Here is a 25,408-nt window from a genome sequence, read left to right as displayed (position 1 = left end):
GCATATGGGTGCTTTTGTCTGCATATGTATGTTTATCACATAAGTGCAGTGCTCTTAGGAGACAGAAGAGGGCACTAGATTCCCTGACACTTGGGTTATGTGCTGCTTGTGAACCACCAAGTAGGTTCTGGAAACTGACAAAGGTCTTCTGATTGAGTAGCAGGTGTCCTTAAAAACATTGAGCTATCCCTCCAGCCCCTCCTCCATGTCATTTTTTGAGACAGGTTTCTCTTCAGCTACCTTACACCTTGCCATGCTGAAGGGCCAACTTGTTCTGATGCCTGGATTTTATGTGGTTTCTGAAGTCAGATTTTCAGGTTTACACAGAGAGTGCCAACTTCCTGCACCCCCATGTGTTTTCTGCTGCTGCCTGCCCAAATCCAGAGTTACAACTTCACTCTAGAGTTAAGTCTTCATTTTTGATACAAGGGTAAAATGACTGATGTCCTAGGTAGGAGTTTAACAATCTAGGTAGGTTAGGGCATGAAACCTTCATGCATTTGACTTCACAGATTAGAGTTAACATATCTACACTACTCTGCCTCATTCCTCAAGTAGAATAATATTCCCCACACCTGCCTGTCCTATGGAAGTTGGGAATGAACAAGAGGTATCAAAACTATGACATGAACCTCACAGTAAAGAAGCTTGACCCTACTCACCAGCAATCTCTCCTGCTGCCCTCTCACTATGATCCTTCCTATTGATATTCTTGAAGATGCTGATGGTCACATGCCAGGCTTTCTTCTCTAGGAATCTTCACTAGTAAGTTGGGAAGATCTTCCGATGAGCCGCCTTCACTTTGTTTCAAGGACTCTGTTTCAGTCCATACTGCATGATTTCCTGCTTGAAGGCCTCTTTAACTTCATGAACTTTGAGAACATTCAACAAGTATAAATAAAAAAAATAGTCAGGCAGTAGTGTTACACAGCTTTAATCCCACTCACAGGCAGTAGAATCTCTGTGAGTTTTAGCCCAGCAAGGTCTACAGAGTGATTCTGGGACACAGTAGACTACACAGGGAAATTATTGCAAGAAATGAAAGTAAATAAATACACTAAATAAATAATAAATTAATGAAGTTACCATGGTCCTAAACACCTTTAATCCCTGCACTCAGTAGGCAGAGACAGGAGTATCTCCCAGCTTGAGGCAGGCCATGGAATACAATATGAGACACTGTCTCCAAATAATAAATAAACAGATAGATAAATAAATAAATAGGCAGGAAAGAAATATCAAAAAAATGATAAATGAACAAAAAGAATCAGCTAACAGCAGGAAAACTCATCCCATGTCCTGCACGTATCAGAAGCAGATCTTGTCACAACTTCCAATCCAAACTAATGATGGCTTTGTTCCAACATAAGGGCTCTTAGAGAACAGCAGCCCTCATCTTCTTATCTCATTTCATTTAAAGGATTTTGTTTTCAGCTTTAGAGATCAGTTCCTGGGCCTTGGGCATGCCACACAATTCTTACCACTAAGCTAAATCTTCAACCCCTGACAGAAAGGCTGAAGGCTAATTTTAACAGGTGAAAAATTCCTCCCTAAGGCTTTGGATTACAACATATTCATCAATAAACTGGGTCAAAAAGAACTCAGCTTGTGTCATCCAAAACTTATTTTACACTCACACCCATGCTCACAAATCCATGTGTCCTCACACATAGCACAACACATACACACACACACACACACACACACACACACAGGGTTTTTTACTACAGGGTTTCACTTCATAGCCATGGTTGTCCTGGCACTAACTCTGTAGACCTGGATGGCCTGGAACTGAGTTTAGCCTTCCACTGCCTCCCAAGTGCTGGGATTAAAAGTAAGATCCACCATTGCCCTGTGAACACACCCACCGCATTTTCATACATTATTTTACGTGGTATTGGGTGCTGGGTTCAAAGGCATAGGAAACAAGATCAAGTATTTCCTTTTATATACATAATAGTATTGACTTTGAGGCATCCCTAAGCATTTGATCTCTGATAATATGACACAGTGGGGTGTGCATCACCAGATCAGAGCTTAATTTTAAACTGTTTTCTGTCTGCTCTAAAACCGCTCCAGTGCTCACCTTGCTTCTCTTTTCGGCTCACATACCAACGCCTTAGGTTTGTGATACTGCATGCACCTACGGAGGTTTTTATGAGAGGAAGGGTGAAAAGCCAGGCAGTGGAAGGGAGCAGAGTCCTTGGCAGCACTTATTCAGGTAGGCAGGGGCCAGCACAAGCTAAAGGACTTGCATTCAACTCTTCTAGTCTCCTGAGCGACACTAGTTCCCCCTGGGGATAATACACACTCATCCTGACATCTATTCGAGTCTAGAGATTGAGTTGGGTGGCTTCACACTCTGGGTCTCGATTGCTTTTATGCACTCTGAGCCAATTCCCTGGAAAGTGGTCTTGGGACTCTGTTGTGACAGGTATCCTGATTCAGCTTCCCGTTCCTGGCCCTCTATACTCGCACCCTTCTTAAATCCTTGTCTGTCCTCCAGCTCACCCTTCATTGTCGGCCAGCTTCCCTAGCTCTCCCAAGAAGTCTACTTGATTCAAGCCTCACTCACTCCTTCCCTTTCTTTGCTGTGTTCTGCAGTTTTAAGCCACCAGTGATCTTTCTTGTTGAAATTTCCTCTGGAAAATCCTCTGTGCCCAAGAAACAAAGTAAGCACAGCCCACACACTTGCTCCATGGTCATCCATAGACCTGGACCAGACTGGATTTATTTCCTTTCGTGATGTCATAGGGCCGCTTTGGCCTCTGGCTAGACATGTGCAGTGGGTTTAGCTCCATGGCAAAGTGGCCCCTTCAGTGGTGGGTGGGGTCTGTTTGTTGTGATCTCTTCAGTTGTTGTCTCCCCCTGGCTGCAACCAGGATAAATGAATATAGGAGGCAAGCTGTCAGGGAGAGGATGCTGGGGAGAGTGGGGGCATTATGGAGGCAGAAATGCAGCTGAAATTGTTGCCCCCACATTATTGACTTGGGGATTTTACTTTTTCTATTTTGAAGAATTTTCACATTTAGTTTCAGGTTTTGATAAATTTCATGGATCTACAAAGTACAATTAACACGAATTCATTCCAGGTGTAAGTTTACTGTTCTCCAGGGCCTTAATGTTTGCTCCAGCTCCACCAATCTCTTGTTTATTCCGAACTACTCATGTCTCACTTCCCTGTTCTTAGAGAATTTACATTAGGAGTCTGTAAATGTTAAATTATCCTCTGCTGCTTTAAGATGTTCTTTCCCTAGGCTCTCAGTACTTCTATAGCACAGAACTTTATCAAGGAACAGAGTGTCCTGTCTGAAATACAACACTCAGAAATAGTTAGCACCTGTAGTTCCCCATCTGTGTTTAGTGTCTGACTTCTCTAACTGCTGCCAAGTCAGCAGATGCAAACACAGGTGTTGCAAAGGATTGATACATCCTGGATCCTGAAATCCTCCAACTCCTTTTCCATGGGTCACTAAGAAGGCTAATCTTGGTTGTCAACTTCACACCCAATTAAGAATTTGCCTCTTTCATGTTGGCCTGTGGGCATGTCTGTGGGACATTTCCTTGATTCACAATTGATGTAGGAGTGCCTGCCCACTGTGGGTGGTACTGTTATTCCTAGGCAGGAAGGCTTGTGTTGTACCAAAAAATTAGCTGAGCTTCAGGCTGGGAGGAAGCCAGAGAGCAGTGAGCTTCCTTGGTTTCTGTTTCAGGCTCCTCCATTGAGCTGCTGAAGTGGCTTCCTTTGGTTCTAAATCACAAGCTTTTATATGAAGTAAACCCTTCCTTCCCCATGCTGGTTCTACTTATATTTTATCACAGTAATAGAAAGCAATTTCACGGTATGTAATTGTGACAGCCTTTTTTTCTTTTCATTTAATGTCTGTTTCCTTCCTAATGTATTTTTTATTCAATTACATTTTTTCTTTATATTGGTTTTTCAATCAATTTATTGTAATTGAAATATTTATTGCATAAAGTGTGGGAAAATGATTTGTAATGCAAAGCAATTCTGTTTCCAACCCTTTCCGTCCTGAGTTGTCCACAGGTGTGTTCTATGACAATTTTGTGATAGCGAACTTGGAGAAGCTTTCTGTGAAGAGGATATGCTTGTTATCTGGGAAAATAATGACACATGAGGGTGGAAACTGGGGAAGGTCAGCTAGTAGCCAATTGGGTAACACTGGGCCTTGCCTAGCTGAGACACAATCCCATTGTGTGCCTAGTGTCTTGGTTGACACAATTGTTTCTTCTTGGCTCCTTGTATGGGCTTTCTCCAAAGAGACCCTGGTGGTATGAGTGCTCACTACTCATTCTTAGGTAATGAACTAACAAATCAGATACTGTGCTTCTGGTATATGAGTAGTTGCTCATGGGCATTAAAGCATACCCAGTTCCCTGAAACAATCTCTGGAGTGCTTCATCTGCCTGCCCTCAACTGACCCACCAGTATTACAGTCTGGGGAGGGCAAACAATGACTCTAATGATACTTTTCAGGGAAAGAAGGCTATAGTTTGGATTATATCACACTGATTGGAAAGACACTCTTGTTTTATTTCTCAATGTCTATATGTCATATGTCAACCAGAGGCAGAGATAATTTTCCATATTTCAACTTATTTTATGTGAACCTGAGCAATGAGAACATAGGCAATGTTAATGATTTTTTTTTTATAGTATAATTTCATAGGTTTCAAAACAGGTAACTTGGTAACTTTTTCAGACAGATAATTATGTTCATAGCACTGTAGGTGTGTGATGTGTACTGAGTATCAAAGATAAATTTTCCCAAGACTATCTGCCAATTGATGCTAGCTGCTCAAAGTATCTACATGCATGCTCTATTACCAGCTCTCTGTGTAGCAGGACATGAACTTAATTCAGAAAAACCTAGAGCCTCCTCCCTGAGCCCATTCCTTGGGTGTTAGTGTAGAGAAAAGAAACTCTATGACGTCATTACTTGTTTGAGGAAGGCATTTTCATTTTAGTATGACTTTAGTCTTACACTGGCAGTACAAAGACATTGCAGAGACCTTTTCAGATGCCACACTGGAGTGACTTCCCACTGTTAACTCACTGTCTCAGACTGGATGTGTCACACAGAATGAGTCAATCTTACACATGATTAGGAAATGAAATCCACATTTCACTCACATTAGACTTTACCCACATCCCCCTTTCTTTTTACATGTGAAAGTGTGAAATCAGGCTTCACTTCTATAAACTGTGTGCTTGAGTTTACCTCATGTGTGGAATTCCTGGAAATGAGTAGATCAGAGAGCAGAGGATGAACCTCTCCATAAGAAAGCCCCCACATTTTTAAAAGAAAATATTTTTCCTATATTTATTATTTTCTCTTATTTTACACTTTAACCCCAAGTCTCTCTCCTTCCTTCCATCACACCCTCTTTATCCCCCCCTCCAGTCCCATTCCACGTCCCCACCCATAGAGAAGGTGATGCCTTCCAGGAGGGATCGAAAAAATCTGTCAAGTCATTTGGAGTAGGGACTAGACCCTCCCTTCTGCCTCTAGGGTAAGGGAGTATCCCTCCAGGGCCAATGTGCTCCCAAAGTCTTTTCCTGAAACAGGGATACATCCTGGTTCCACTGTCAGAGGTCGCTTAGACAGACAGTCCACACCTTCTAACTGAGACCCATGTTCAGGGGGTCTGAGTTGGTGCAATGCTGGTTTCCCAGGTATAAGTCTGGACATCCATTAGCTCCTCCTTGTTCAGGTCAGCTGTCTCTATGGGTTTCTGTAGCCTGGTCTTACCCCCATTTTCTTATCATTCCTCTCTCTCTGCATTTGGATTCCAGTTTTATTCAGTGTTTAGCTGTGGGTGTCTGCTTCTGCTACTAGATGAGGGCTCTATGATGGCAAATAAGTTCCTCATCAATCTCATTATCATGGAAGAGCATTTATAGTTGCCTTTCCTCTGTTGCTCAGATCATTAGTTGGGGTCATCCTTGTAGGTCTCTGAACACTTATAGTCAGTTTTCTTTTTTATGTTATCCTTTATTTTTGCTCTCTTATCCTCCTGATTCAATCTTCCTAGTCCCACATGTTCTCCTCTCCTCCCCTTCTCTTTGTTCTTGCTTGCACTCCACTCACTGCCCACCCCCACTCCCTATATGCTCAGGAGATATTGTTCCTTTCCCCTTTTATGAGGGACCTTGCATGAATCTCTTTGGTTCCTCATGTATCCTAGTTTCTCTAGCAGTGTGGATTATAGACTGGTGGTCCTTGACTTTATGTATAAAATCCATATATGAGTGAGTACATTCCATGTTCCTCTTTTTGTGAGTGGGTTACCTCACTCAGAATGGTTACTTCAAGTTCCATCCATTTGCCTGCATATTTCAAGATTCCATTTCCGCCCCCCCCCCACTGAGTAGTATTCCATTGTGTAAATGTACCACATCTTACTTAACCATTCTTCAGTTGAGGGACATCTAGGTTGCTCCCACGTTACTGGTGTTATGAATAATGCTGCTATGAACATAGTTGTACAGATGTCTTTTGTATGAATGTGGATCAATTTGGTATATGCCTAAAAGGGGGATTGCCAGTTCCTGTGGTAGACTCATTCCCATTTTCCTGAGGAACCGCCATACTGATGTCCAAATTGGCTGTACAAGTTGGCACTCCCACAGGCAGTGAAAGAATGTGTGACTTTCTCCACATCCTCTCCAGCATAAATAGTCATTAGTGTTCCTAATTTTAGACATTCAGGCAGGATTATGATGGTATCTCAGAGTTGTTTTGATTTGCAGTTCCCTGCTGGCTAAGGATGTTGAGCACTTTAAGCGTCTGTCAGCCATTTTAGATTCCTCCATTGAGAATTCTCTATTCAGTTCTGTACCCCATTTTTAATAGGGTTATTTGGTGTTTTGGTGAGTAGTTTCTTGAGTTCTTTGTATACTCTGGAGACCACACTCTCTCTGATATGAGGTTGGTGAAGATCTTTTGCCAGTCTGTGGTCTTGTCAACTGTGTCCTTTGCCTTACAGTATCTTCTCAATTTGACGATGTCCCATTTATTAATTGTCGATCTTAGTATCCTTGCTACTTTTGTTCAGTTCAGGAAGCTGTCACTGTACAAATTCATTCAAGGGTACCTCCTACATTTTCTTCTAAGAGATTCAGTGTGGCCTGATTTAATTTGAGGTCTTCTATGGGTCACCATCCTATTATGCCAGCACCATTTGTTGAAGATGCTTTCTTTTCTTTCATTGTACCATTTTAGATATTTTGATAAAAATCAGTTGTTTGTAGGTGTATGCATTACTATCAGGAATTACAGTCCTATGAATTATAGGTTCATCTTCATGACTTGGTCTGTGCATTTGGAGAAAGTTAAAGGAGACAATATTACACATGGGAATGTTCTATCTTCCTGATTTTGCAGTGGTATTTTCAGTACTATGTTATCATCAATCTCTGTAAGTAGTTTGTGCAGTGGGCATAAAATACAGTTTATATGATTCCCAACTCAAAAGATTAGAAGTTCAAAATATATAATTATTCCTTGTTTTTATGGATTTTATTGTTGATTATTTTTTTCAAAAACCCATACATTTTAGTTAAACTCACATGAAATGTTTCTTAAGAGAATGGGTTGACAACTGGTATAGAGTTATTCTTGTATTTGGTGGGATGGAGTATGCCTCGTTATGTCATAATCTACATTTATATGTGGCCATGTTCAGAGGCATCCGTGTGGGGCACACAAAGGAAGTGCTTATCCCTCAAATCCCACTATTTCCTCACACCTGCCTCTGTGCCTTCTCTGCCCTACTCATCCAGGGTTCCATTTGTGCTTTGGCTCATATGAAGCTGATGAACTGTTCAGTGTTACCAGAGTCCTGAATCAACCAGAGTGACTAGTCTCTGTACTTCAGCTTGTTTCCAGACATGAGCCTGGAATGTCTTCCTGCCATGGGTCTACATCATCACCTGTCCATGCTGCTGTCACAAAATCAACACACATCAGGAGTCTGCAATCACAAAGCAACCTCACATCAGGTAACTTATAAAACCCTTGAGAGGATTGGGTTCTGACATGCCAAAGCCAGAGTTTCAAAAGCTTTAATAATAAGTAGGGCATGATTCTACAAGATAGCTGTCTGGCTGAGACATGGCCAAGAGTCAATTCATCTCTGGTGGTTCTTTCAAATGAGTCTATATTATTTTATTACCACAGCCTTCACAAATCATTCAGCTCTGAAAGGCTATGGTGAATGTAAGGCATCCTTATAATCCCAAAGCTTGATAGACTGAGACAGGAAGAACATGCATTCAAGGCCAGCGTAGGCTACATAGTGAGATGTTGTCTCTGAAAACCAAAGGTTGGAAATGAGCCAAGACTCTGGGTTCCACCCCCAGCACAGAGGAAAATAAAGAGAGGAAGACTACTAGGGACAGGATGGAAAGAGGGTCAAGCCCAAGTAGATACTCATTATATTTTCTCTGTCTTGTTTCATGTTTTTTAATGGATGGCTCCTTACTCCAAGACTTGAATTTTGAGAAGAGTCATGCTTTGTCATTTTATGTATGTTCCCTAGCTCCCCAAGATAACTGCAACCACACACTGTGGAGGGGGCTAATCCAGCCAAGAGGTCACTTTAAACAAATCCCAGATAGCAAGGGTTTAGATGTTTCATGACCTGCCATGAAATGTCCGAGACTTTGAACACTGAGAATTCTAACAGAGTCTTAGAGCTTAGAACAAAGGATAGTTCTGCTGGTGTTTAGTGGAAGTTCACAATGCTGGTATGATCACACACTTTTAGGTCACCTCACAGGCCACCATTTGGTCAATCTGTCCTTCAAAGAAGTTTCACTGATCATCCCACCAGGATCTGTCTGTCTAAGCAGTTCTTGATGTGAGAGTGTCATGGGCTGATGCCTCCAAACTAGGTATCCTGACTTCACCATGTCTTGTCATTAAGATAGCAGCGATGGGAGTTGGAGAGATGACTCCACGGTTAAGAGCCCTTGCTGTTCTTTCAGAAGACTCAAGTCAAGTTTTCAGCATTCAGCTACTGAGTGTGCTACAACTACATGTGATTCTGTTTCCAGGGCATTGAACACCATTTTCAGACTTTTATGTATTTTTTCATGTATATACAAAACATAATTTCTTGAAGGTATACATGGAAAGCTTCAGAAATTAAAAAAAAATATTTTAAGTAAAAGATACCAGGGGCAACATCCTTTTTTTTTTAAGAAATGAGATAGACTATGTAATAAAATACCAAATTCCTGCCAGGCAGTGGTGGTACCCACCTTTAATCCCAGCAGAGAGGTGGCAGATGTAAGAAATACTGTATCTTCAGGGAAAGACCAGACTTCTGTAAGGACACTAGAGTGTGGCCCAAGGAGAGGCACCCTCCCAAAAGGTGCCACCATAGCTGTCTTATAGCTGCACCGTGTCTTGTTTAAGCAAAGATGTGGCCCCACTTACACACAAGGTCAACAGGAACTGTGGGTGCCAAGAACTCAGAGTTGCTACAATGGTGATTGCTTGCTTTTCAAACAGCTGCAGTCACAGATGAGCGGCAGTGGGCCATCCCAGGCATAGAGAGCCAAGGCAGGACTACACCTAAATGGCTCTTGCTTTAGGAGCTGCTGCGGAAAGACCCGTAGAGCGTGGACCTTCATGCTCCCACTCAGGAAAGGCGCCCCCCCAATCACTCACGAGAAGCGGTCTTGATGTAAAAGCATGAGGTCTTTATATTCCAAGTTCACTGGGGTCCATTGTCATGTGTCACACAGGGGCAGAGGACTATGGACCACGAGCAAGGAAGTAAGATAGCTTTTATAGGATTACAACAAAGCCTGAGCGTCTTAGACCAATCATCTCATAGCATCTAGACACTGCTCAGAGCAGACCAATCAACTAAAACCATACAAGCCCATGTTTTATAGACCAATGAGTTTCCTAACGCCACAGAGGTTTGCATTCACACAGGTTCCTGGGTGGGATGACAAAGCTCCTGTGAGTACAGCAAACAATGTTACCTTTCGCCTATTTACTAGCTGAGGGCAAGGTCTGGAATTTAAGGTTTAAACTTCTAGCTTCCTGGGGTCATTGGGGAGTTAGGCTGTATTTTTCCATTCTTACATAGCCATGGCTTACATCCAGCCAAGTGTATGAAACAAAAATGTAGCCTGTTAGAAAGTGTTTTAAGGACTCATTAAAAAAAAAAAAACAGTGAAAAAGGTGACATATATTGGGGTTTGTTCAGATTTTGGATGTTCATATTTCAAAGTTTAGCTTCAACAGCTGTATCACAAGAGATTTTAATTAAATATGTTCCATTTCAACAAACTAGTCTTGGTCTAAAAAAAAGAGAGCTGAAAAATATATGTATGTTCTGTATGTATGATGTGGACACACATGAGTGTCTGAAATGTGATTGTGAATGTGTGAATTCCAACAATAGGTACTACTTAAATTGCTTGGGATATAGAAAGAAAAAGAAAAGAGAGAGAGAGAGAGAGAGAGAGAGAGAGAGAGAGAGAGAGAGAGAGAGAGATCAGGTCACTGTCTTAATTGAAAGGGTTGGAGCTCTGAGTCTCCCATGACCGTCTTTCAGAGTGAAACAGCAGGAAATTTTTAAAGCCAGAATGGCCTGAAATCCAGAGAAATCTGTATGTATGGTTCAAAAGAGTTTAGCAGAGGGGAGAATAACGAAATCTAAATTTTGGTGGTTAAAAAATGAATTGAAAGTATGGCGGTTAATATAAGATTTGAGAGAAGCTATTGAAAGGAGGCCTCAGGTAATTGCATCCCTGTTAGGCCACCTAAAAAGGTGTCAGTGAGGATGCAAATGAGACCATGTCAGCTATTGAGAAAAAGCTTCAGGGAACTACAGCCCTTTTAAGCCCCCACTTAAAAAGGTGTCAGTGAAAATTCAAATGATCTTATGATCATTGAATGATATTCAGATGTTATTAGGAAATGTTCCAATGATTATGTCCTGTTTTAAAAAGAACCTACTGGTGATTTGGAACCTTTAAGCAACATCCTGAAAGGAGATAGTGATCCCAATTCACCTAGACAACTAACTGAAGAGAGTAGACAAGTTCTCTTACAGTTGGAGAAAGCAATCCAGCATCAGTAGATTTGCTATATTGACTATGCAAAGCCATGGGAGGGTTATGTGCTTCTCACACAGCATAGTAGGACTTCGGTCTTATGGCAAGGAAGATAATTGTTATGGTTGCATTTACCTATTTCCCCAGCCAAAGTGCTAAATCCTTGTTTTGAAGCATTAGCTTATGTGGTACAAAATGCCATATGGAGTCTAGGAGATATTTTGGCAGGGAACCAAATGTAATACATGTTCTCTATAACAAACAAAAAGTTGATTGATTATTTCAAAACAGTGATTCATGTACAATTGCTTTTACTCAGTTTTTGGGAAAAATTGACAGTTAGTTTCCAGCTTATAGGCTATTGCAACTTGTGATCATGCCTCCTTCTGTATATCCTAAAAATTGTAAGGAGTAATCCTGTTAAAAATGCTATATAAGTTTTTCTAATGGAAAAGAAGCTTATGTTACTGATGGAAAAAATATGTAGTACAGTCAGATCCAGCTTCAGCTCAGAGAGCTGAATAGCGAGCTGTTGTGGTGGTTTTTCGGCTTCTGGTGAATGATTCCTTTAACTCATATTCTTATAGTCATTATGTTTTCAGAGCTCTTCATGTTATAGAGACAGTTACATACATTGGAACTAATAATAATTATGTTAAATTACTGTTTGAGCAAATTCAAAGAGTCATTCATCAAAGGAAGGTACTGTGCTTTGACCCCAGGTAGTACACAGTCCTCTGGTCCCTGTGTAGCTAACTTCTTTCTTAAACAAACAATATGCTACAGGATTAAGAGAAGAGCAATCAGGTCTCTGCCATACATAGGAATAAGTCTGTGACTGGATGCCTGGCCAAAGATAGAGCAGTTGACACACATCAATGCAGACACATCCTCTTCACATGCCAACTCTTTCAACTAAAATGAGGGCCATGTGGAAACATGTTCATGAACTATCATGATTTCCCTTATTTGTGGTTCTCCTGTCTTTGAATAGCAAGGAAAATATTTGTGTGAGCTGCCATAAATCTGACTGAAAGATGTCTTTTCAAGCTCTGTAAAGTCAGCAGAAGTGAGAAGCATGAAGAGGAAGACAGGCTTATACCCTCTCAGCATGTGTTTGATGAGTCTGTGAAGGGCTCTCACCCACTGAAGAAGAAGAGTGAGCAGAAAACTGGCATCCCCTGAACCTTCAGCTGTTTATGACACTCCGTGCTTTAATAGTTCAGAGATTGTTACACTTTAGCCTCTGACATAATTGTCATTGACATTTTATAGGCTGATACATAGGGGATGGAATATAATTATTTATAAAATTTATTTTTGAACTTACTTTTAGTTTCTTGAGGTGGGTCTCTCTCCATAGCTCTGAATGTTCTAGAACTATCTAAGTACACCAGGATAGCCTTGAACTCACAAAGATCTTCCTATCTGCCTATTCCTCAGCCTCTGCCTATGTCATTGCCTCAAGAGTCTGTGACCAAAGGGATGCTCCAACAACCAGGTGGAATCAAGTTTCTTTCTGTACAAATAAGATCCAATATTCTGAAAATCTGCTTTGTTACAGTTTAAGGAAGTCAAGCTCTGACATCATAGGAGGTGTGCTTAAGGTATCCAGGGAAGTTTCCTCTTAGGTGGTAATGTTACCATTGCATTTCTACTTAAAGGAAATACAGCATCAGAATTTTACTGAGCGTTTGCATTCAAATTGCCATTAGATGTTTTATGTTATATCTCTTTAAACAATATGAAATCCCCCAACTACAGCCCGTTATCACAAGGACTATTTGCAGTCCAGTGTCACACATCTAGAAAATGTTAACAAGCCCACCATGAAAAGATCCCACCACCTGCATCCAATGAGCCTCACAGGGACAAGTTTGAGTACAAGAGAAAGATGGAAATCAATAGCTTGAAGAGGTCTCTGGTTTATCTCACTGTGTGTTCTGCTTTTGCTACAGATTTGGGCACTGCCCTGAGACAACTGTGTTTTACTTAACCCCTTGGGAGTGATATAAAGGTGTTTTGATGAATATTTTCTAACTTGGATATTATTATTTTAATCTTTATGTTTTCAAACTAAGTAACTTGTAGAATTATTGCTTATTAAACAAAGCTCAGGAAATACATTTCTTATTAAAGCAATTAACAATATGTTATATTTGTATTGAATTCCCCTAGGACCATGTGGGTCTCTGAATTTTTTTTATTTGTTTATTTATTTATTTATTCATTTATTTATTTTATATAACTAAGTCCATTTAAATGAAAACATACCTTTATAGACAATATTTGGGAATTTGGGAGTCGTTCTTTCCAAACTACTTCCTGCTGGTAAGGGGCGATGTCATGGGAGATTGGAAGAAGATTCAGAAATCCTGGCTGTAGTCTGTAAGGCTGCTTATTCCAGCTGTTTTGAATGTAGGATCACCTGGTACTCAGGTGGTCTGGCTTGGTCAAACCACATTAGTCTAGTAGGAATCCACATCTTTTCATTTTCTGTGGTAACAAAAATAGAAATCCTTTTCCCCAGTAACTTGTACTTGAACTTAAATTTTGGAGTCAAAGCATTTTTTTAATTTAATTTATTATTTTACATGTGGATCCCAGTTTACTCTCCCTCCCTCCCTCCCTCCTTTTCTCCCTCTCTCCTTCCCTGACTTTTACCCTCTCTGTCCTCTCACATGCACTCTAAACCCCCTCCCCTCCCATCTCCCAACACCAATTCCATATGTAGGGGAATGCCATCCAGTTGGGGACATAACTGCCTTAATCTAGAGACAGGAGGGTCTCTGAATCTTATGCCACTCGTTAAGACATGCTTCTTTCAAATATATGATCATCTTCAACTTTGTTGTAATAACTATACATTATTTTGTCATTTTTGGTTGTTACCTCTTGAAAGTATGTTCATTGAAAAAGATCAACAGAAAGGCATTAAGTGAGAAATTATATGGAGTAGAGGGTAAGAAAAATAAAATCAGTATAGGTAGATAGAGAAAATAAGTTCTTTTCAATATAGGAAAACAATAAGCAAATATTTAATTTTTTAAAACACACAAAAATGATGGGAACTGTAAACAGCAAATTGGGAGTATGCAGTGAGGGGAGAGGGAGTTAGGAGAAACAGAAGGGCAGAAGTGGACGGGAGAGGTGGGCTTGAGGGAACAAGAAGATTGAGTCATGTATGGAATGGAGGAGAGCAAGAAAAGAAATATAATAGACTCAGCCAGTATACGTTTAAAGAGAAATATGGCACTAGGAAAATGTTCAGAGATCTACAAGGATCACCCCAAATAACAATCTCAGAAATAGTTGAGAGGCTACCTTCAATGCCCTTCCCCAATAATGAGATTGATGACTACCTTATATGCCATCTTAGAGCCTTCATCCAGTAACAGATAGAAGCAGAAGCAGATGCCCACAGCTAAACAATGAGATGAACTACTGGAATCCAGTTCGAGAGAAGTAGTGGTGAGCAAAGGGGTCAAGACCAGGCTGAATTTCGAAACCTGCAGAAACTGTTGACCTGAACAAGGGGGTGTTTATGGGCCTCAGTCTGATAGCTGGGAAACCAGCATAGGACCAGCCTGGAACCCGTGAATGTGGGTTATCAGGAGGACTGGGAAGGCTATGGGGTTTCTGGTAGTGGATCAATATTTATCCCTACAACATGAAGGACTTTTTAAATACAGGGAAACTCTCTCAGCCTAGACATGTATGGGAGGGACTAGACCCTGCTCCAAATGATATGACAGACTTTGAAGAATCCCTATGGAAGGCCTCATCATACATGGGGAGCAGAGTGGGAATGGGATGGAGGTTGGGTGAGCAGAGGAGGATGGGAGCATGATAGAACTGTGATTGACATGTAAAACCTCAAACTAAACACAAATTATAAAAATTCAGAACACAGTTCTATTGATTGATCCATGCATCCACCCACCTACCCATCCATTCATCCTTCCATCCAATCATTTATGCAACTGTCCATCTATCCATCCATTCACCTATTCATCCACATACCCATGCATCCATCCATTCATTCATCCACCCACCCAACTTACGTGTATGCCTACTTACCCTCTGGTTTAAGTATTGTGATTATATAGCTCATTTAGAAACATAATGTATAATTTAGTACAGATTATAGAGAGCTATTTATAATAGGTAAAACGTATAGTGTCAGTTAGGTTTTCTAGATATATACATATATATTTGAATAAGATAGATATTAATGAAACCTTTCAAAGACCTACAGAACATGGCATTTTAAATGGTTTAGAGGTTTTCTTAACTGTGAGGCACAACTGCTACTGGCAACACCACTAGTTAGAAAGGAAGATGGACATCAAAAAAACTCGTTATGCAGATTGATTTCAATATGGAAAGACTAGCCAATTGGGCAAGATACTACTCTTCTCTAGACTGTTTGACTTTATGCTGTATAAAGCAGGACCCACATAGAAGTGTCTGCTGATATAAGATTGACATTGCTACAGGGTTCCTATCTCATGGAAGAGTCTCCCAGATAAGCTGCAGGACACAGAAAAAAATGTGACAGAAAAACTACCAACACAGGTGGGACATTTTGAAATTTCTTGCTTTGCTGAGAAGTCTGCCAGGCACACTATAGCCAATGGGCTGAATAGGGAACATTACAGAAGAACTTCATGTGCCTGACCAAGTAGTGAGATATTTCTGTCATTTCTAGAGTTTATACGTTATCCTTCTGTGGTCTTTGATGGATAGTTGAGTTTATGGTTTTCCTTAGCAAGCATTAAAGATAAGTTACATATAGAACTTTAGATTTCAAAGATAGGATAGATGATGGAATATTTCCTTTAAATCTTGCTAAATGTTATTGGACTAATTATTGTTCACTGTGTTTCTTACTTGATAACTGTTTTCTTATATATTTTGCTATGTTAAAGTTAAAACCCTTCTTTTTATTTAGACAGAAAAGAGGAGATGATGGGAGTTGTCATACTGCAAATATATTTCTCTTATCTGTTAATGAATACAGCACTGTTGGTCAATAGGAAAGCAAGATAGGTGGGACTAGGACACAAGGAGGAGAGAGGAAGTAGAAGGGAGGAGATTCAAGATGTGGGACAAAGAGAAAAGAATGATGGGCACTTTCTCCTGTAATATAACACCTTCTAAATTGTCTACAACCAGGAGACTGAATGACCCATCCTAATTTCAGGCATTGCCACCAGGGATGTGTCACAGTATCTGAAACTTGGTGAGGTATGAGGGAATCTGGCAAGGTGAAAGACAGGATTTCTGCTCTGCTATGGAAAAGGATATTTTAATGGCAGAGTTTTGTGCAGCAGTACAAAACATTGCATTATCAGCATGGAGGAAGATTGCTGCTGAGCCCCAGTTGGATCTGCATACTACAAACAACAGAACTACTTTTTATATAAGGATGAAATCTTCACATTCTTGTTACATCAATGAGATTCATCCATGACAAGGCATTTGGACACCATACTGGGTTCAATAATGTTCTGCACACTGTGATGCCATCAACATTGATGGACAAGTACCTGTTTAATAAATATACTGAGTTCTTTGGCAAGGTATACATGAACCATATTTTAGAATAGGTTTTTCGCGCCTGAGGACCCCCCATACTGATATCCAACCAAGCTTCAAACCGTCCCATACTTCCCAGCAGAGTATAAGTATAGCATTTGCTTCCGAAAACTCCCTCATCTCTCTTTCATATTTATTTCTCATTGGCCTTGGTTGGCAGCTACTGCAGGTTCACCACATATTTACCTGATGCCTCCTCAACTGATTGTCCATTGACAGTAATACTGTGAGGACTGCCATTTTCTTCTTCCTTTAGTAAGTTTGTTTACTTCTTTCTCATGATTTACATATTTTATGTAATTGTAAATTATCCAGATATTAAATCATCTAATTGAGGTGTCAATTGGAAAGATTTCAACCATTTCTTTACAAAATACTCTCAGGTAACTCTTTAGTTTACTGGCAATGAACTCTTGTCATTCATGAGAGACCATTTGCCAACTACTTCCAAGATTTCTGGAGTGGATGGTATGTTCCTCCATTTAGGCCTGTCATTAGACATTCAAGTCTATACTACAACAGGAACCTACATTTTAAGTGTTTGTTGCACACTGAACTCTGACACATTTGGCATTGATATATTATAGGGTTCAATAGAAAATGAAGACTTCATTTATTTATTGACTTTCTTTTATTATCTTTCATGATGTTCTGAACTAAATATTTTGCATCAGGGTAGCCTTGATCTCACACTAATATGCTGGTCTCTGACCCTGCTTCAACCACCATGACACACACACAGTTTTAAATTTTGTTTTTTAAAAAATATATATTATGAGTACTCCTCTGTGACTTAATTCTCCCAAAAGATTCCTGGGAATCCAGAATACTATGTAGACCAGGCTGTCCTTGAACTTGCAAAGATATGCTTTCCTCTGTCTCCTCATTGTTAGCTTTAAATGCAAGAACCATCAAGACAGAGCTGGAGTCAGAAGTTTTGAAACCATTGATTTTCTTTACACATTGTGTATGCTAAAATAACCACAATCTCTTTATATTCCTGGCCCAGCTCTTTGAGTGCTGAGTTTATAGGCATGTACCCTTCACCCATGTGATAAATTTAATTTACCAAAAATGTCAGCACAGACTTCATTGTCTCAATCCATCCATGTCAAATGTTGTTATGAATACTTTGTAATTATAAATAATAATCACAAAATTCTAATAGTGATATCTCTCCATACTCTGTTTTCTGAAAATGGTTAAGTGGGGGCACCTACTTTCTACAAAGTAAATAGTTTAGTAAGGACTGTCTCACTGGGATACCTGGCACCCTAATTTATTCTGAGAACCACGGGATATACTAACAGATACACAAAACTATGATACTTATTTGAAAAGTGTTTATTAAGAAATTTCCAATAACTGGGCTACAGAGATGGCTCAGCAGCTAAAAGCACCCGCTATTCTTATTGACGATAAGGGTTCAATACACATTGAACACCTAATGGCTTACAACCATCTGAGTAAGTCTCATTTCAAAGAATCTGGTGCCCTCTCCTGGCCTCTGCAGAAACCAGCCACAAACAAAGTGCACATACATACATGCCCTCAGAACCTATGAAATAGTGCTGGGCATTGTAGCACACACATGTAATACTTTAAATGAAAAGAAACCAGAAGGTGAGGGCTGTTGTTCTCTAAGAACCCTTACGTTAGAACAAAACAATCATTACATTGGATTGAAAATTTTGACAACCTCTGCTTCTCAAAACTGCAGGGCATGTGGTGAGTTTTACTTTTGCTAATTGATTCTTCTTGTTCATTTATCATTAATTTTCTTTCTTTCTTTTTTTGGTTATTGAATCTCTGTCTATTTTTCTATTTGTTCATTATTTGGAGACAGTGTCTCATTCTGTGTTCCATGGCATGCCTCAAGCTGAGAGATCCTCCTGCCTTTGAGGCCTGAGTGCAGGGATTAAAGGTTTCAGGCCCATGTTAATTTTATTAATTAATTATTTTATTTATTTAATTTTTTTTGCATCAAGTTTCTCTGTGTAGTCCCATGTGTCCTTGATTCACTCTGTAGACCTTGCTGGGAGGTAAGTCATAGAGATCCACCTGCATTTGCCTCCCAACTACCGAAAATAAAGTCATGGACCACTACTGTCTGAATATTTTTTAAATTATACCTGTTGAAGTTTCTCAAAGTTCCTGAAGTTCATGAAGGTCTTGAAGAAGGAGATCATACAGTATGTACTGAAACAGATTCCTTGGACCAAAGTGAAGAAGACTTATAGGAACATCTTGCCAAACTACTGGTGAAGCATCATACAGAAGAACGCTGAGATATGACCTTCAGAATCTTCCAGAATATCAATAGGAAGGATGCCAGTGATAGGTCAGCAGGAGATTTGCTGGTGAGTTGGGTCAACTTCTTTACCATGAGATTCATGTCATAATTAAGATAATTCTTCTTTAGGCCCAACTCCCATAGGAAAGGCAGGTATGGGGCCCATTTTTCTATTTGAATAAGTAGGCACACTGGGGTAGATATGTTAGCTCTGATCTTTGAAGTCAAATGAATGAAGGTTTCATGCCCTAAACTACCTAGATTGTAAAACTTCTACCTAGGACATCAGTAATTTTGCCCTTGCATCAAAACTGAATACGGATTTGGACTGTCAGCAATAGGAAACACATGGGGATGAGGAAATTGGCTCTGTCTTTGTAAACATGAAAACCTGACTTCAGAAACCACATAAAAGCCAGGCACCATAGCAAGTTGTCCCTTCGGCATGGCAAGTTGTAAGCCAGCTGAAAAGAAATCTGTCTCAAAACCTGACATGCAGGAGGGGCTGGAGGGATAGCTTAATATTTAAGAACACCTGCTCCTCTATTACAGGACCTGGGTCAGTTTCCAGAAGCCAGATGATGGTTCACAACTATTATGTAACCCAATGGCTAGGGAATCTAGTGCCCTCTTCTGTCTCCTGAAGGCACAGCACAAATATGATACACATATATGTATGCAGACAAAAGAACCATATACATCAAATTAAAGCAAGCCCGTTTTTATTTTAATGCAGGGCACCTGAAGAAGACACCCAGTGTTAGTCTCTGGTCTCAACATGTATTGATTCTGTATCCTTCCCCCCATCCACCCACCTATATACTTATAATGCATGCATTTGAAACAAATCTAATCAGTTGTGAAATAAGGTTTCTCATTTTTTGTCAAGGCTGGTATGTTTATATCTTTAACAAGCACAGGTATAAAATGGAAAAGCCATTTTTCATTAAATAGCGTGGTTTTAAGAGTCACATATTTATTTACTCTTGTATAAAATATCAGGATGCAATTTTCTGATAAACTTAGGTCTGTGGCTACAAAAGGTTCTTCACACCTTAGTGTTTTGTTTGCTGTTTAAAAATGTCTCTGTGCTGATCTTTTACTCTGACTTGTTCTGGGACTCCAGATGTGAGCTCAGCATTTGGCTTTGGTTCCAGTGTTGTCCACAGTCATTAAATTTGAATACAAGCTTTGTACTTAGTCCATGCCCTTTACCATGTTTGCTATTTCTCTGTACTTGCCATCACTCTGAATATGCACAACAGTCTGAATGTGATTTGCCTATGAATTTGATGGTAGAAGCTACTCTAGAATATCTTTTAGACATATTTTAATATGTGCTTATATTAAACATTTAGAAAATCATTTTGACCATTTTCTCCTATAGGAAACTCCAGAGGTTTAATCTGTTTGGAGATAGAAGCAAAGAAGTCTATCCAGCACATACCTCAAGAGGGAAGAACTTGACTTCAAGAAGATTAATCAGTTAAGTCACACAGTAAGCTTTACAAGGGCATGTGTTAATAACAAGTCTAGCTCTTGACTGAAAATTAATAAGACACAATCAAGAACAGTGATCTTTAAAAATTATGGAGGTAACGTACAGGCAAGAAGATCTGAATCCACATTTCCTGATCTTGTGTAAATGCTGTAGAAGCATGATGGACTACCTACAATTATAACTTTGGCAGGCCCAAGGTCAGGTATCCCAGAGCAAGCAGGCCCACAGAGGCTAGCCCTGTCAGCAGACTCTGGTTTGATTGAGAGAGCCTGCCTCTCTCTCTCTCTCTCTCTCTCTCTCTCTCTCTCTCTCTCTCTCTCTCTCTCTCTGTCTGTCTCTCTCACACGCACACACAGTGTTGGGCTTGAACATATATTCTAGAAATATCTTAACTGCATTTTAGTTGTGATTATGTGACAATTGATGGCATAAATCTTTTGGGATAAATCATATAGCTTGCTGGGTAAGTATTGCTATGTGATTTGTTAATATTTTATTTTATGCATTTTAAGTGTTTGCCTGCATGGGTATATATGTACCACATATATGTCTCTTTGCTACAAGTCAGAAGAGGGTTTTGGTTCTCTTGTAAATGTAGTGAGTGAAGGTAGTGTGCTGGTGGGTGGGTGCTGGAAAATGAACCTGGATTTTTTCGCAGAGAAAGCTCTCTTACACAAATCCCATTCCTGCTATTTAAAGGTGTTATTTTTTCACTTGCTTTTATTATCTTTTCTGCATGTTTAATGTATCTTACTGATTACATTGTAATGTGAGACTAATTGCATTTGTAGATTGGATAGAAATAAAGTAATGGGAAACAATATATCTCAACATTGAATGCTGTGTGTTGCCCATTTCTAAAAGATTAGTGTCAAGTGCTAATGATAACATTGTGTTCTGTTTCCTTGTATAATTTAGCAGCTGTTTGAAAAATACTGAGTAGGAGTAGGAGACTAAAATAGCTGTCATGTGTGTTTCTGCTGGAAATAGTGACCCCCCAACATCCCTGTTGTCTCTAACTCAATTGCCAACACTATGGAGCACCTGATTTTACCGGACAATGGTATTTCTGGCAAGAGAACACTTATTACTGCAGTTGAACTAGAGTGGTGTGTAAATCTGAGTTCACTTGCCCTGGATTTCTGTGATTTTACAGCTGAGATGGCAAGAGTCTTAACTGATAGCAACCATGTGCCTTCACAGGGATCTCCTGGTCCGCAATGTTTCAGTGAGGCACAAATGATTACACAACATGCCAAATGATGAGAACTGCAAAGCCCTAGCAGGAAAGATCTCCAGCCTTCAGGTCTATCTAATGGCTTTTGATGTGCAAGGAGAAGACATGCTAAAGATTCTGAAACCCAGTATACCACTTGAGAGTGTTCACTTTGACAGCTATGTCACTTGTGTCTCAGGGGCTATTGTTGATCTTATATCCAGGCAGTACAGCAAATTTCTCACCCATTTTTTGTTGGTAATTGATGTAAGTGACACGTCTGGTTTTCCAGATCTTAGTGACAGGTGCAATAAAGATCAATTGGTTTTATCAGCATGGAGGTGCACAAAGCTCATGGTGTGTGGTTTTATTCACTATAACTTGATACTGGCATCATACCTTAAAGTGTTTCATTCTGGTAAATATATCGCAAGTTTGAAAGTCCTGTCTCAACCCTGAGTGCTCTATCCCTGGGTCCCTGTAATGATTTTACCTGTCATGAGGAAATAATACTAACGTAGCTAAGGAAATAGATATGTAACTACCTACATTGGGTATATTCACTCCAATCAGAAGATCCTGAAATGATTAGGAGGAAGGACACAGAAAGAAGGAAAGTGTGACTTTTATACTTACAACCTCATCTTTTAGATTCTAGTGTTGATGTATTTACTATATTGTTTAAATTATCTATTACTTATACATATGCTTACTTCTTAGCCATTCATCTTAGTATGTGTACTATTTTCTTTTGAATAGAGTTGCTATTCAAATATACTAAGAGAACATTTTACTTTAATACAAATACATTTTATTTTAATACAAATAATATATGAAAATGTCATACCTAGGCATGGCACCACAAGTAAATAATCTCATCTCTTGAGAGGCTGAGGTAGGAAGATTGCCAAGAGTTTCAAAGGGCAGTCTGGTCTACATAAGTGTTCTAGTCCAGCCTGAGATACAGTGTGAGACCATGTTCATAAACTAATAATAATCAGAGTATAGTGGCACACATCTTAAATCCCAGGACTTCAAAGGAAGAGGAATACAGATCTATGTGAGTTCAAGGCCATCATGGTCTATGAAGCTAATTCTAGGACCACCAGTGATACTACACAGAAAAATCCTAACTCAAAAAACAAAAAGAACCAACAAATAAGTAACAAAACAAGCAAAGACTGTTTTACCTCTATAGTAACTCTTTCATTGTTTTTGAAACTATTTTTCTTAGCCTGCAATTGTGTCCTTTTAGGTTTTACTTTATAATTGGCCATAGAATTACAAGTAATAGACAGAAAAAGATCCATATTAAAATTAGCAAGTGGTTGTTGGGGAAGATGGCTCACGGAATGAAGTGCTTAATGTGCGGGTATAGGACTAGAGTTCATATATCTGGAACCCATCTAACAGCCAGGCAGCTTGGTGGCCACTTCAAGTCCTCTACTCAGGAACAGAGAATAGAATCTCTCCCTGGGTCATGCTGGCTAGCTATTCAAGTTCTGGTTCAATGTCAAGATCCTCTCTCAACTAATAAATCAGAGAGCAAACAGGGAAGGCATCTAGTGTCACCTTTAGACCTCTACAAGTTGGCATACACTTGCATGCATGCACATTGTGTAAAATAAAAACAGGGATTGCCAAACAATCCTTTTTAAAGCTTTTTCTTCTTTCAGGGTCTTAGATAGAAATAAAGCCTCATCATCTTCCTCACTTATCCTTTCCCAGAGGTGACCTCTGTTCTGAGGCTGACACATAGTCTTATGTTTCCTATGACTTCTGATAATAAACCATTGCTCTCAAAGTTCCAGATGTCATGACTGTAGACTATGAGAAGCCATAGGAAATATTTTTGCAATGAAGAAAAATTCCTGTTTTGTATATCGGGTTTTTGTTTGTTTGTTTTGGTCCTCAAGACAGGGTTTCTGTGTGTACCCTGGCTATTCTGGAACTCACTCTGTAGATCAGGATGAACTCAAACTCAGATATCTGCCTGTCTCTGACTCCTAAGCACTGGTTCTAAAGGCATGTGCTATCACAGCCCAGATACATACATACATACATACATACATACATACGTATGTATGTATGTATGTATGGGACTTAGGTGGGAAATAAAATGTGTTCCTTATGATAAATCAAATCTTTTTTTTTTTTTTTTTTTTTTTTTTTTTGCTGAGTGAAATACCACTTGACAGCTCACAACTCTGTGACATTCTTAAGACAGTATGAAACACCTAGGTAGTCATGACTTTTTATTCTCAATTTGTTTTAAGGGGAAAGGACTGACATGGTGAAATACAAATGTGTAGCTTCTTATGAAGCACTTACCGAGGAACAGAGTAAACTTACCAAAGACAGAATAAAACAGAAGAGAAAGACAGATGCCTTCTTCTTATATTTAAGATGATACCATGTGGGCACTCATCCTCATTGCTATTGCTGGTCTTTGTGGCTCTCATCTCAAATGCTTGCAGTCACTGAAGAAAGCATTAATATTTACCAAGGTGAACTAACCGAGGATGATGTGGATCCCGTGCATAACCTTATTGAGCAGAGCAAGTATCGCTGGGCCTTGGTCAACCTTGGCAAGCAGTCCTGGACCCTGAATCACTCAGTGTCTTCACTAAACCAAATTGTCATTTTTACAGAGAGATACTAAACTTCAATTAAGACATTATGTTTTGTAAAATGTATAATTTATGTGGCCAGATATGCAAGTAGGGTCTTAGTATTTTTTTTAAGTATTGTAAACTAAACAATTTGTGCTGTGTTAAATCAGCTTTATAGGATTATATATGTATATTCTATTTCTTGATCAAAGAAATTAGTTAGGTATTGGTATTACAAGTAGAATGTTACATTGTACAGGGCTTTCTTGGTTGATTAGATTGTTACCAAATCTTAAGTGCAAATAGACAATAATTATCTGAGGTTGCTGCCTAACATTTTCATTGAGGTACTCTGCTTTTTGGACATTTTTATTCTTTCTTTTTCAAAATGCCGAGCTCAGAAGCCAAATACACACACACACACACACACACACACACACACACACACACACACACACACACATTCATAGCATAGCCAGGTGGATTGAATGCAATGCACTGCATCTATGTATTCTGGTAGCATCTCATTGATTTTGGTTTAAAATAGAAGGGAAGGTAGTGTCCCAAATAAGATATCTTTAACAGAAACCTGAGTTTAACTTTTATTAACTATATAATAATTGATACTGCCAATTACCATTCTGAATTTCATATAGTATAAGTTAGATATTGTTTCATCCTTTTTAAATGCATTTATATAAACTGAACACTCAAATTGCTGGATATTTTAGGCTATATCCGACTTAAGTTTTTTCACCTCTTACATTCAAGTTAGCTTCTTCAGCCCAGATATCAAAACAGTGGAAGAAGAAATGAACTGTATTCCAGGGAATACTTCAAGGCTAAGTGAAAGCACAGAACTGTAGGCACACAGGCTTGCAAAAACAATATTAGTCATAACATCCTTAACAAGTCGCAGGATTCTCTCTGTTAACATACATGTCAGCTGGCAAAGAATAGATCTGCATGAAAAAGTGCCCACATGCTGGCTGGATCTGGCCGCTTTGGCCAGCTGGATGCTGCTAGATTGTACTATTTAATGTCGAATTTTGACTTGTGGTACACAGCTGTGCTGTGTGTC

At 39.5% G+C, this 25,408-nt stretch overlaps 1 pseudogene; it reads left to right on the top strand.

Annotated features, from left to right (window-relative positions):
• The first annotated feature begins 18,996 nt into the window (after positions 1–18,996).
• LOC127214458 (F-box only protein 33-like) lies at positions 18,997–24,439 on the top strand (annotated as a pseudogene).
• Positions 24,440–25,408: the final 969 nt, after the last annotated feature.

This window comes from Phodopus roborovskii, unplaced genomic scaffold (genome assembly GCF_943737965.1).
Source record: "Phodopus roborovskii unplaced genomic scaffold, PHOROB, whole genome shotgun sequence".
In the NCBI taxonomy this organism is placed as follows: domain Eukaryota; kingdom Metazoa; phylum Chordata; class Mammalia; order Rodentia; family Cricetidae; genus Phodopus; species Phodopus roborovskii.
This window is presented reverse-complemented; position numbering and strand designations above follow the sequence as displayed.